General features: G+C 39.9%; 1 protein-coding gene across 2 annotated transcripts in view; it reads left to right on the forward strand.

Annotated features, from left to right (window-relative positions):
* The window catches only part of ARPP21 (cAMP regulated phosphoprotein 21), a 468940-nt gene that overhangs the window by 110390 nt on the left and 346542 nt on the right, over window positions 1–12008 (forward strand). Inside the window, exon 1 of one of the 2 annotated variants that reach the window (XM_086846842.1) lies at window positions 4491–4550. The exons of the other annotated variant lie outside the window; for it this stretch is intronic. The gene's annotated coding sequence lies outside the window, so the exon portion shown is untranslated. Of the gene's footprint in view, window positions 1–4490; window positions 4551–12008 lie in introns of those variants that run through there. 2 annotated transcript variants of the gene reach the window in all.

A 12008-nucleotide genomic window follows, 5' to 3' on the forward strand; every position in this document is an offset into this window, starting at 1 on the left:
GGAAATTCAGCCCCATAAATAAAATGCTACTTTACTGTGAGGGAGGGAAAAAAACAAAACCAAAAACAACCAACCAAAACCTACAAAAATAATAAGAATCAATTACTATTTTTTTTTTCTATTTGGCCATGTTTTTAATGCCCAAACCATTTTTATCTAGTGGCTGGGATAATTATAAATGTATCCTGTGGTTTTGGCCACTTACACAAAGTTCTGTCACAGAGGCCTCTGTAATGAGAATTTGCTGTTAATTGCTATCTAAAAGGGCCAACCATTGTAATTTCAGCAGTCTTATTCATAGATCAGCATCAGTTACCGTAGCCAATCCCAAACACTTTGGGAAAAATATCAAATTAATACATGAAGGAGAAAATACTGGGCTTTTTGATGCCAATTCTCCCCTGCTTTTTAAATTTTTTTAACTCTTCCACCTGTAGTCCTTTGGGTCTGCATGTAGATGATTAAGGTCCTGTATATTAAGATGACAACAATTTCAGATCTGTCTAGTCACTGCCTTAAGCCTGCCTTATCATCTCTGGAACAGCTGCGGATTTTTGTGCTGAGACTGGACCAAACACATTGGGGAGTGCCTTTGGTAATACTTTCAAAGGGCTAGGCACACTCATCCCCAGCCCAGAGAGCTGGAGAGGAGGGAAGGGTTAGCAGAAACATCTCCGAGAAGGAGAGGGCCTGCTGACGTGAATGGGGATTTAATGAGCTGACCACCTGCTCTTGAAATCCTCATCTGTAAGATATTTGAGCCTATGAATTCAGACATGATACCTACAGGCTTCTCAGCTAATCTTGTTGTCTGACAGCACAGTAAAAAGAATGCGACCTCGGGAATAGAGAAGATACCTCCTTGATATCCTGGCAGAGCACGTTAATAAACATTTTAGCATCAGCAGTGCCTGCTCAGCAGTCTGTAGGTTAGGAGGCATGTAAGGTTACTTCTTAGCTCTAACATTTATTCTGTTCTGTAAACTCCCAAATTTCAGGTTTTGGATTCACTTGAGTCCTCAGTCTTAGCTGGTAATATGCAGCGTAAGGGCAGAGAGGGAGGTGTGCACCACAACAACATCTGCAGACTTGTGCATGCAAGTACAAGACTAACTTTTGGTAACAGAGGAAAGAGCCACAAGGATTGTTTCCCACTGCTCTAACCTTTCTATATCAGTCTTCCTCTGAATGTGCCAAAAGTGAATGGCTCTGCTTCCAAGAAAACTGTGTGGCACAGGGCCCCCTTCTTCCCTGTTTCAACAGTGCTTGGGACACTGTCATCCTTATGCAACATTCAAATAACTTATGAAAAGCTCCAGCTTAAATCGAATAGCTGTTGTAATTATGAAGCAACACACCAATCAAACCTCATGCTATAGAATATTCCAGGGCTTCCTTATCCCAACAGGGAAGGTGTTACTTCATGCTTGCAGAGGGATTCCCTTGAGGGCCTTCTGCCCACTGTTTTCTTGGAAAAACCCATTGCTGTGGAAGCCTGACTCCATCTGCTCCTTTCTCCTGAGGAAAATGTTTCTTTTAAGGTCAGGAGAAATGTGAAGTCTTTATAAAGATGGCTGGAATGCAGCATTCAGAGCAAGGCTTTTCCCCTATAGTATGCCTCTGCAGAGAATTTTAGGCATAATTTTCTTTGTTCAGGAACATTAGCCCCTGTTATTTTTCTTCTTACTAAAACTTAACAAATTGAGCTGGAAATACATCCATTGTCTGATTGAATGGGAACATTAGCAGTATGATTTCCTTCCAGAGGCTGATGGCTCTGATCCATTCTTGAATTCTGAGTGTTGCAGTGTCAGCAAGCTTTCTTTGTCTGTCTATGATTTCTCTTTTGCATTTGCATCTTCACCTGTTCTTGTGTTCTTGATTCAAGAGCACACAAATACAGGTGTACCACTAAAATGTAACTTTGTCTACTTGCAAGTAATGAGCACAAAGCAATCTGAGAGTAAAAGAGGAAGAGATCTCCAAGGTGAGTGAAGAAAAGAATTTGGCATTTCAGCTACCCCCTGACACCTGTGACTATGAGCAATCCCATTTAGGTGCTCAAGTAGTGATTTTTTTCAGAGCCTCACAGTCTGCTCTGCAGCCTAACATTACATAGAAACCTCTCAAGCTCCATTTTAGAAAGTGGTTCATTATTCTGCCTTTGCTACTATTTAAAAATCTCATAGCTGAGGAAGCTGGACAAATTCTTACAGTCTTCAATCTAAACCTATTTTGGCAATTTTATAGCTATTAGTTCTTGTACAAATGTACTTATTTTGATTAATTCTTTAATTCCCTACTATTCCGTCTCTCACTCCCTGATACCTTTATAGGCAGCAATCATATGCCCCTTAGTCTTTCTCTGACTAGACTGGGTTAGCCAAGTTTTTTAGTTTTGTTATGTAAAAAGAGGGTTCCTCATTTCTCTTTATACTAGAAGACTTTCACTACACCTCATCTGTAACAGACTCATCCATCTGAGCTTGGGTGATCGAGGAAGCGTGCAATATTTAAGGTTCCATTGGTTCTCTGTGCACTTAAGTTCACCATTTCTGTTGGCAAGCTCTCTCATGATCACATTTCATCTATTTCCTTAAAACAATGCAAATACTTTTTGAATTAGAAATGATCATTAGAGCTGTTCCTACTGCATATGATCTTTTGGTGCAGAACAGTTGCCCTAGGCATATCCAGCTTCTGAATAATACAAGTTAGGGACCCTGTTACTCACATGTTTTTCCCCTTAATGGTTTCACTACCATGCCTTCTGAGTGAAGAGTTTCAGGGGAGGGGAATCAGGTAAATAAAAGTTATGTCACAGCACATGCACACTAGGGAGCTAACTTAAATCATGCATTTTTTTGATTGCTGTGTTTTGCAGACACAACATATTTCTTTCAGCATCATGTAAAGTACTGTAGGCTGAGGCACCGCTGTGCAAATGCCAGCATGAAGTTGGAACGTTTGCTGTAGTTTGTGAGGGATGAGTCTATTTGCAAAATTAGGTAGATCATCCAAATGGATGTCAATGGGATCCCCAGTACTCACCACCGTACCTTTAAACACTCCTCTCTGATGGATGTCACTCATTTTGTCAGTCCCACTGAAGCACTTTGGTACTGAAATTTCAGTTTTACCACGATGGGTTTGTGGAAGACTAAACTCTAAACTTGGTGGTAGAGAAGGGAAGAAATCCTCTGTGGAGGGAAGGAAAAACTTAAATCAAAAGGAAAGGTGATTTTTTTTTTTTTATGTTTGTCTTGGCTTATTTATTACAGTCACTTTAAATGGGAGGTCATTCATACTGCTGAAGGGCACCCAGTGGTTAAAGTCTTGAAACTGCAGAGAAGGACTTGGAGGTGCTGGTGAATGAGAGGCTGGACAGGAAGGAGCTGGCACTGACAGCATAGAAAGCCAAATGTATCCTGGACTGCATCAAAAGCAGCGTGGCCAGCTTTGCCACCTGCATCCAGGGGGGGTCCCCAGTGTAGAAGGAACTCTGGCCTGTTGGAAGGAGTCTGGAGTTGGACTTCCAAGACGATTAGAGGGGTGAGGAGCTCTCTCCTATGAGGAAAGGCTGAGGAAGTTGGGTTTGTTCTGCCTGGAAAAACAAAAAGTCTAAGGGGTGAGCCAATTGCAGCCTTCCAGCACCTGGAGGGAGCCTACAGGAAAGATGAAGAGGGGCTTTTTACAGCAGCATGTAGGGACAGGACAAGGGAGAATGGATTAAAACTAAGGGTAGGTTTAGCTCACATATTAGAGAATAGGCTGCGGGGAAGGTTAGAAGTTGAACTTTAAGGTCCTTTTCTATTCAAGCCATGCTATAATTCTAATGAAATCTGTTCATTAATAGGATGAGGCCTTTCAAACACCTTTTCAACTTTAAGACAAATATGCAGAAAAGTGAAGTAAAGCCCTCCTATTCTTATTTTACATTGTTAGTATGCACCCTAATTGATAGCATAGCAGGCCCTGGGGTGACCTCCTCCACTTGTGCACATTTGTTAAGCTCAGTTGATGTCAGTGAAACAGTGGTGATCCACATGAGCTGAGGACATGGCCTCTGGAGATTAGAGGAGTTACTGTAGAATATCAGGCTGAAAAATGATTTCTGAAGGATTTTCAGTTAACCTAATGCCTAAAACAAATAAAGAGGAGATTTCTTTATGTGTTTAAGTCCTTTTCTTTGAGATGCTCAGTAAGCAGTGTATGTCTTGACATTAACAAAAATGTACAAATACGGCAGCTATAGAGTTTTTTAGCAGATGGGGGGCATGATATATTAGTAAAAGCCTGTCTGTACAAACCAGCCTCTGGGATAAGTCATAATATTAAGGGCTAAAATCCTTGAAACTTGCCTGCAGAAAGTGAAACAATATTCTTGTGTACAAGGATAAGAATGTAAACTTGTGTGTACTAGCCAATAGTAGCTTGCTCTGCCCGCAAACCCTGTAGAACCCTATAAAAAGTGTGTTAATGATAGAAATAAACAGCGTTCACAATTACTTCTGTGAAGACTGGTGAATAGCTGGGGAGTCCTTCAAGAGGCAGGTGTTTACCAATTCCATTTACTCAATGTAGCAGGGTAGACATATTGGCTATACTAATCTATGAGTTTGTTGATGTTACCCAGAGAGGAGGAAAATGTTTTAATAGGAGTATAATTTAAACTTTATTACAGATCTCAAGTTTATTGAAGTGTGACACAAAGAAGTTTTTTCGGATGTTAACTGTATATCCACAAAGCATCAAATAAAGCCAGGAAAAAACAGTCTTCTTTCTTTGCCAGATCAGCTAAAAATCCAGATTAAATTTCCAAGAAGAAAAGATACAAAATGACTAATGGCTTTCATCAAGCATGGTTAAATTTAGCACATCCATTTGGATAAAATATATTTGAAGTGATGGCTGGTTATTTCTTTTCTTTGATGTTGTGCTTAGGTGTCTTTTTTTCTGCTAATAAACAAAGATTTTTTATTTTTTTTTTTTAATATTTGCTTTGATTGGGATACAGAAAACCTAATGACTGTGAAATCAGGGGATGACACTTAGTTTAACCTTCAGTTTTAATTGCGGCTAGCCATGAAATTTAGGTCTGGATTGGGATCCCAAATTTCACAATTATTTCCAGAGCTTTTCTTCCAATTAGTATTTACAAGTGTTCTGTAGTTTAAAAAACCTAGTAAATGCAAATATATAATGCAATGAAAGGGTTATATTTTTGCAGAGACTCTTAACATTTTAGGATGTCTGTCCTGCTTGTTATCATTGGAACAATTAAGAAGGATATTCTGGCAATGAGATAATTTATCTGTAATGCAAAATGATCTTTTTTTTTCAATTTCAGAGGAAGAAACTAGGCTTTATACCAGTAATCTCAAAAAACATGTCTGAACTGCTGATCCCAAGGCATGCTGTGATTGTATGAGGTGGTTTAATTGGATATGCGGAACGGAGTTCACTGTTTACATGCACACAGCTATTTGGAAAGGGAGCTTGTTAATGAAACTAGAAGAAAAACTTGAAGGAAAAAGCACGTTTGGCATTTAACTAGCAAAAGATTTGCTTTCTTCATTAAAGTCATTATAACTGAGCTCAAGAATTGCACATGCACAAGGGAATTACTTGAATTAAGTTAACAAAGTTGTACTTTATTAGGTGTGAGGGGCCTGATTATTCCATTAGTAGCACAATAGAGCCTGAGTTCAGACCTGTGGGCTGGAGCAAGCAGGTTATGAGGATGAAGCTGTGAATCTCCTGTCCTGTGCACCTCTTCACCTGGGTAAGAGGAAGGCTTTTGTTTCTGTTTTTATGAAATGGGACAAATTGGTGCTGTGCTGGCTAAGCCAGTAATCAATAGAGTTTGTTCTTAGGAAATTTAGAGGAGAGCGATTCAATTACTTGGTAGAAAATCTACGTGTCCCTCAGCTGTCTCTGAACATGTCAGGCCTGGGGAATATACAGCAAGGTTTGGGAGTTATTGCATGTTCTTTTCAGTGCAATTGGCTTTTGTTTGTTTTCTTCTTTTTTATTCAGCTCCTGAAGCAAGATTCAAAAAATAATGTTATCTATATAGCTGCAGAGCACAGTGGGCACTGTTAATAAGATGCTTTCACGCATACAGTGTTATCTGTAAGGTGAAATGCTAAAGAGTACCACCCACTTTCTATGTAAATATCTTGCTAAAAAGTCAGGTGAATTCCTTTTTTTGGTCTGAGAAATGCTCTTAAAATTTTGCCATTTTGGGTTAAAATAGATTTGATCAGCTTTGAAGCCTGGTAAACTTTAGTATCACACAACAGTGAAGAAATTACCTGAAGTGTTGTTGAGTCTGAATGATGCAACCGGAATTCTCCAAACCCTCTTCATGAAAAATATTGAGAGCAGACATATTAAGTGCTGCTTCCCAGTTCAGTGGCAATAGTGAAGGAGTCCAAAGACATGCAAAAGAGGATTATTAATAATTAAGGAGAAAGTGAACAGGTTTTTTTTTTTGTTTTTTGAATAGCAGTTAACATGAGGATGTGATGGGCAGTAATGCACTTTGCATAATGGGCCCCACTTCTGAGTGCACCTTAGTATCATCTGATCTTGAACAGGTGCCTCCCCTGTCATTTGTCATTAAAGTGTGGAATCCACCCTGAGTTGACCAGATAAGTGTGGGCAGGGCACTGCTCTAGTCAGCTGGGGGCTGAGTTGTGCTATCAAACCTGTTCTATTTGCTTTCCATCAGATTTGTGCTTCCTGAACCACTTTTTGAAGCATGTGAGTTAGAAAGGGTCTATGTTCACAAGATCAATAAAATGGAAGAAAATGTAATGTTATTACTACCAATATATTTTAATTTAGCAACCATTTTCCTAGTGAGGACAAAATCTCCTTGCCCCTTTTCACTACAAAACCATCATATTATAAAAAATATTCCTCATAGTGAAGATGGTGGGAATTTTGCCACAGCTTTGACTCTGTGTTCACTACTGAGTGCATAAAATGGTTTAGCCTGATGAATTAAGAAGCTAACTAAGAAGTTAGCCTGTTGGGTAAATTGTCTTTTCTACAATACACCATTCTTTGCCTAATATTCACATCTGTAGGCCAGCAAAGAGTTAATAATCAATTGCTACTTAATGAACCTATAACCATCTTATTAAATCTGCATTGAATGTGTAGTTAAGTGTACTCAGAGTATTTTAATTTAAATGTTACCATAAAATCTGCAAGTAGAATTAGTGTAGTGCTTTTGAGATTACATTAGCAGCAAAATAGGGGGTGGATAGTTATTGTTAATTAAACCATACAGGGAACATCCTGTAGAATTCTAACGGCATGTAGGCTGCATCTATTTGTTTAATATATTGCAGTTTCAAGACTCTCTGTCCTCCCCCCCACTTTTTTTTTTTTAATTACCAGTGGAAGTTTTTGGACTGATTTTTTTATTCTGTAAGACTGATGAGATGTTGAAGTGAACCTTTCCTTTGTCCATGGAATGGGCTTGACATTAATGCACTCCATAGAGGGATGGAACAATATAATTTCACTATGAGTTTGTTTATTAAAGTATTTTATGATTTTTTTTTTTCTTCCATCTAAGCAGTCTCTGAGGAGAACTCTAGATTTGATTTCCTCTAATGAAAGTGTCCCCTTTATAACATATTCATGACCACATGAGTCATGACATCCTGTATTTTCTTTTGCACTTCTGTGCTTAGGTCAAATACTGCAAAAAGCCACCTTACTCCCCAGTCATTGCCCTTTCTTTTCCTTCTTTTTACATATCTACGCTTGCAGTATGTGAGACTGAGAACATAATTTTTGTGTTATTTTTTTGAGGGGAATTTCTGTCAGACTCAGTGTCTAATCTGTGCTATAGTTCCTCTGCCTTTTGAAGGAACAAAACTTCTCCTCTCTGTGATTACCCTAAGTGTGACACTCACTTCTTAAGCTTGTTTTCAACACCTGCTGGGCACTCAGAAAGGAAATAGTGCTGCACACCTGTCCTCTTTTAGGTGATATATTCCATTATTTGGGCTAAAGGCTTCGGAGTTCTCCAGACCTGCCTCCCTGGCTGTTGCCTGGGCTGACTGTCACGGGATAGGTGTCCCAGTAAAAGGGCTGTGTAGCCCTCATTTTTGTCTAAAAGAAAAAGTCTTGCCAAACAAACCTTTGCTTAAATTATAAACTCTGGTAGAGATAAGGTTCTGAAGGTTTTACATCTTGTTCCCATGGTCTTTTAGAGCTGTTATCTGGTCTCTAGTATGTACCCTTGCCCTCCAGCCCTGACACTTCTGTAATACCTTGCTAAAATTCCCTTGTTGGTAGTTTCTTCTTTGACCTTTCTCCTAGCTGAGGAATACACTGAGTGCAGGCAGCTAGGGGTACAAGCTGTAGATTGAGCTGCAGTCTCTGCACAAAGGGCATGGGGACCTGTGTCACCAGCCAGAAGACATGACAGATATGACATGGCAGAAGCTGCTGACTCAGCAGGAAGACCCCAGACTTTTAATGGATGAACAATTTGAGCTGTTACTGTGTTTATTACACCATGAATAAATTGCTTTATTGATCCAGAAGTTTTAGGCTCTGCTGTGGGAAGCCTGATGTGACTGGGTGAGAGTGGGGTGTGTAGGGAGTCAGGTGAGACACCCATCAGCTCACTGGAGCCACCCACTGCAAAGGGGCTTCAGTCTTAGCAGTGAAAGTGTCTGGTGGTGGGAATGTGACTCTCAGAGTGCCTCCTGAATGGTCAGACATGGATGTTTCCTTAACATTCCTGATATGCGAATGCCCCATCAAAAGACTTACAGAGTCATAAAATGGTTTGGGTTGGAAGCGACCTTAAAGGTCATGAAGTTTCAACCTTGCTGCCATGGGCAAGGACACTCTTACACTGCTGCTATATATTATCTGTCATGAAGTGCCCTTTGTCCCCAAGGTCTTTTTCCCACAGACAGTTCCTTGTCTATTTCTTGTACAGATATCCCTGGCAAATGGATCAGGACAGTACTCATTCCCCTTTATTACTTTCTGAGGCACACAGGCCTGCCTAAATACCAATATTTGCAATAGTTTTTTTTTGTTCTCCTATCCATTGTGGAAGTTTAATTTAGACCCTCTGCATCTTTCAGCATTGTTTTCATTTTTCTGTGAAGGGCCCTGCACCTTCTAGGCACCAGAAGAATATGATACAATAATAATGAACACGAGACTACGCTTCGGCTGTTCAACAGGTCTTTTTACCCCCAGCCATATAAACCACGTGGTTACTCTTCATTTTCAAAAAAGCCAGTGAGGCAACTCTTCTAAGCAAATCCATTGTACAGTGTGAAGTGTTCTTCCCTAAACACTCTTAGACCACAATACAATTTGACTCATTCATTGTTTTATTTTAGTCACACAGATCCAATTCCAGGTCTTTTCCCTCTGCTTGCTGAAGGTCACAGCCTGGAAACCTGAAAGTTAAGTCAAGTGCCTGACTCCTGTGAAATTGACAGGACCTCATGCATTTTTTGGTAATCCTTTCCATTCATCCTCTCTGTACCACCTTACTTGTACAGGCCACAAGTAAGAATTTGCAAAATGGAGCCCTCACTTTGTGATTGAAAACCATTGTTGGAGAAACAATGATTCAATAACCTTTTCTGAGGCCTAATGTCTATCTCCAGAGACCATGGTGAGCACAATAGTAAATTGATTTTAAAGAGTACAGCATTTCTAACTCTTTATGCAAGACTCACTACCGTTTCAGGCTTCTGCTTAATAGCTTTGGATAATGCGGGGTGTCAAGCATTGATGTGAAGTGTATGTGTGCAGGGGCACATTGCATTATCGTCTTATTTCTTCAGATTTTTCCTACTGCAAAAGAAAAAAAAAATCAATATTAAGATGAGTGAACAGATCATTCAAATGAAGAAATAAGTGGTAGTTGTTTGATTCCCTATTGTACACAGTGGTGGTATATGTTTGGAAGGAGCCACCCTTGTTACATCTCTTGAGGGAGTTTTTCTTTCTGTTTTCACCTTTCTACTGGGCTGGCCAAAAATGAAGCTGAACAACCACAGAGAAACCGAGAAGGTCTATTAAGGAGAGGGCAGGTGAAGGAGCTTTCCTTAACTATGTATGAAAAATAAAGAAAATCTTTCATTTCTTGAACTAACAGAACTTACACACTGATTCAAACACGCGTGTGCTCGTGTGTTCTTTAATCTCAAAATAAAACCCACCCCAATGTACTCTGATGGAATAAGATTTGCTGGAGATGAAACTAGCTAGTATTGTGAAGGCCAACAGAAAATTCCCCAGTACTTCTGTACCAAAATAAAAGCTAAGAAAAGTAAAGCTGTTAATCACTGGACAGCATACATAATGACAAAAGACAGGGAAAGATGTCCTTGACTTGATTTTTTTTTTTTTTCACTTGTATGTTTTGTACACGGGCCATTAAAGTTTCTGGTTTTATTAGCAGGGCCTAAGAAAAGCTTTAGCCAAGCTACAAGAAGGTAAAGTAAGGAATGTTTCAACTAATTGAAGCATTCTATGCAAACAAGTCTATGGAATCAGATAAAATGCTTTTGGGGAGCTCACCAATATAATTTTAAGGCCACTCTCTATACACATTTACAAGATGATGGCAGCTAATAAGGCTTTATAAAAAAATAAAGACAGGCATCACACTCATCTTCAAGAAGAGCGAGGAGAAAGAGGCAAGAAACTAAAGGCTTTACCTTAGTCCTGTGATGATCATGGAGCAAATCTTTATTGGAAGCCAATTCCATCTATATGAAAGGGAGAAATCTGACTGAGGATGGGAAGAATGGATTTACAAGTACAAATTATGCAGGACCAAACTGACAACCTTCTGCAATGAAGGAATGCTCTGTAGATAAGATGAGATTCATGGATGCTGTGTAGACCTTGATTTTAGAAGGTCTTTTAATATGGTCTGCTAATCTCCAAACAGCCAAGCTGATGATATGTAGAGTAGATAAGCAGATAATAAGGTGGGTGGAAAATTGGCTGAACTATCAGCAGCAACACAAAGCCCCAGATGGCAGCTTGTTGCCAGTGCTGTCCCTCAAAGCTCAGTATTGGGGCCAATGTTATTGAGTGTTTTTATTAATACTCTGGATGATGGGAGAGAGTGGACTCCCATCAAGTTTGGGGAGAATACCACGTTACCACTGGGAGCAGTCAATATTTTGGCAGGGAGAATTGCGATTCAGGGGGAAATGGAGAGGTTGGAGAAATGAGATAGTGGAAGCCCCCTGAATTTCAAGACATCAAAATCCTGACCTGGGACAAAATAATCCCATGATACAGAAGAGGCCATGAGCCAGCTGCAACAGGAAGAAACTTTGAAGGAAAATGGGTTTCTGGTGGAGAGTTGAACAAGAGCCAGCAGTGCATCCCTTGCAGCCAACAAGGCCTGGTACATAACAGGCTGTTCTGGCAAGGGTGCAGCCAGCAGGTCAGGGGGAAGTGGGGTACCCTAATAGAAGTGGTGTAAACCTCATCCACAAGGACTAGCTGAGTCAATTTGAGAATAGACCAGTGCAGTTCAAAATCACAAGTTATTAAATATAAACAATTTTTGGGGTGGCTTAGGTTTTTTGTCCAATTTATCCAACTTAGTCAGCTGGTACAGCAAAACAGTTTACACTCTTTACAAATCTGACTGCTTTGAATAATTACAGAGAAGATGGGTCAATTGTCAGCTGGCATTGAAAATGTTTTTGTTCCATTAACTTCATGAGGTTAAAGCAGCTCATGCCAGCTGCAGATCTTTTGACCACCACATATATTAATTGTGCCAGTCATCAGGCTGGGCTTGCTCCTCCCATGTGAAAAACTTCAGGCAGAGGATGAGTGACAAAACAAGGAGGATGAGGACATCTGTCATGTTTAGTGGCTGCTATTAGAGGAAAAACACAACCTGCCAGGGAGGTAGGAAGAATGAATGAGTTCAACCCTGACAGGAATTGTGGGCAGCTGATGATCTCTTTACATTA

Source organism: Cyanistes caeruleus, chromosome 1 (assembly GCF_971803275.1).
Source record: "Cyanistes caeruleus chromosome 1, bCyaCae1.hap1.1, whole genome shotgun sequence".
Taxonomy (NCBI): Eukaryota; Metazoa; Chordata; class Aves; order Passeriformes; family Paridae; genus Cyanistes; species Cyanistes caeruleus.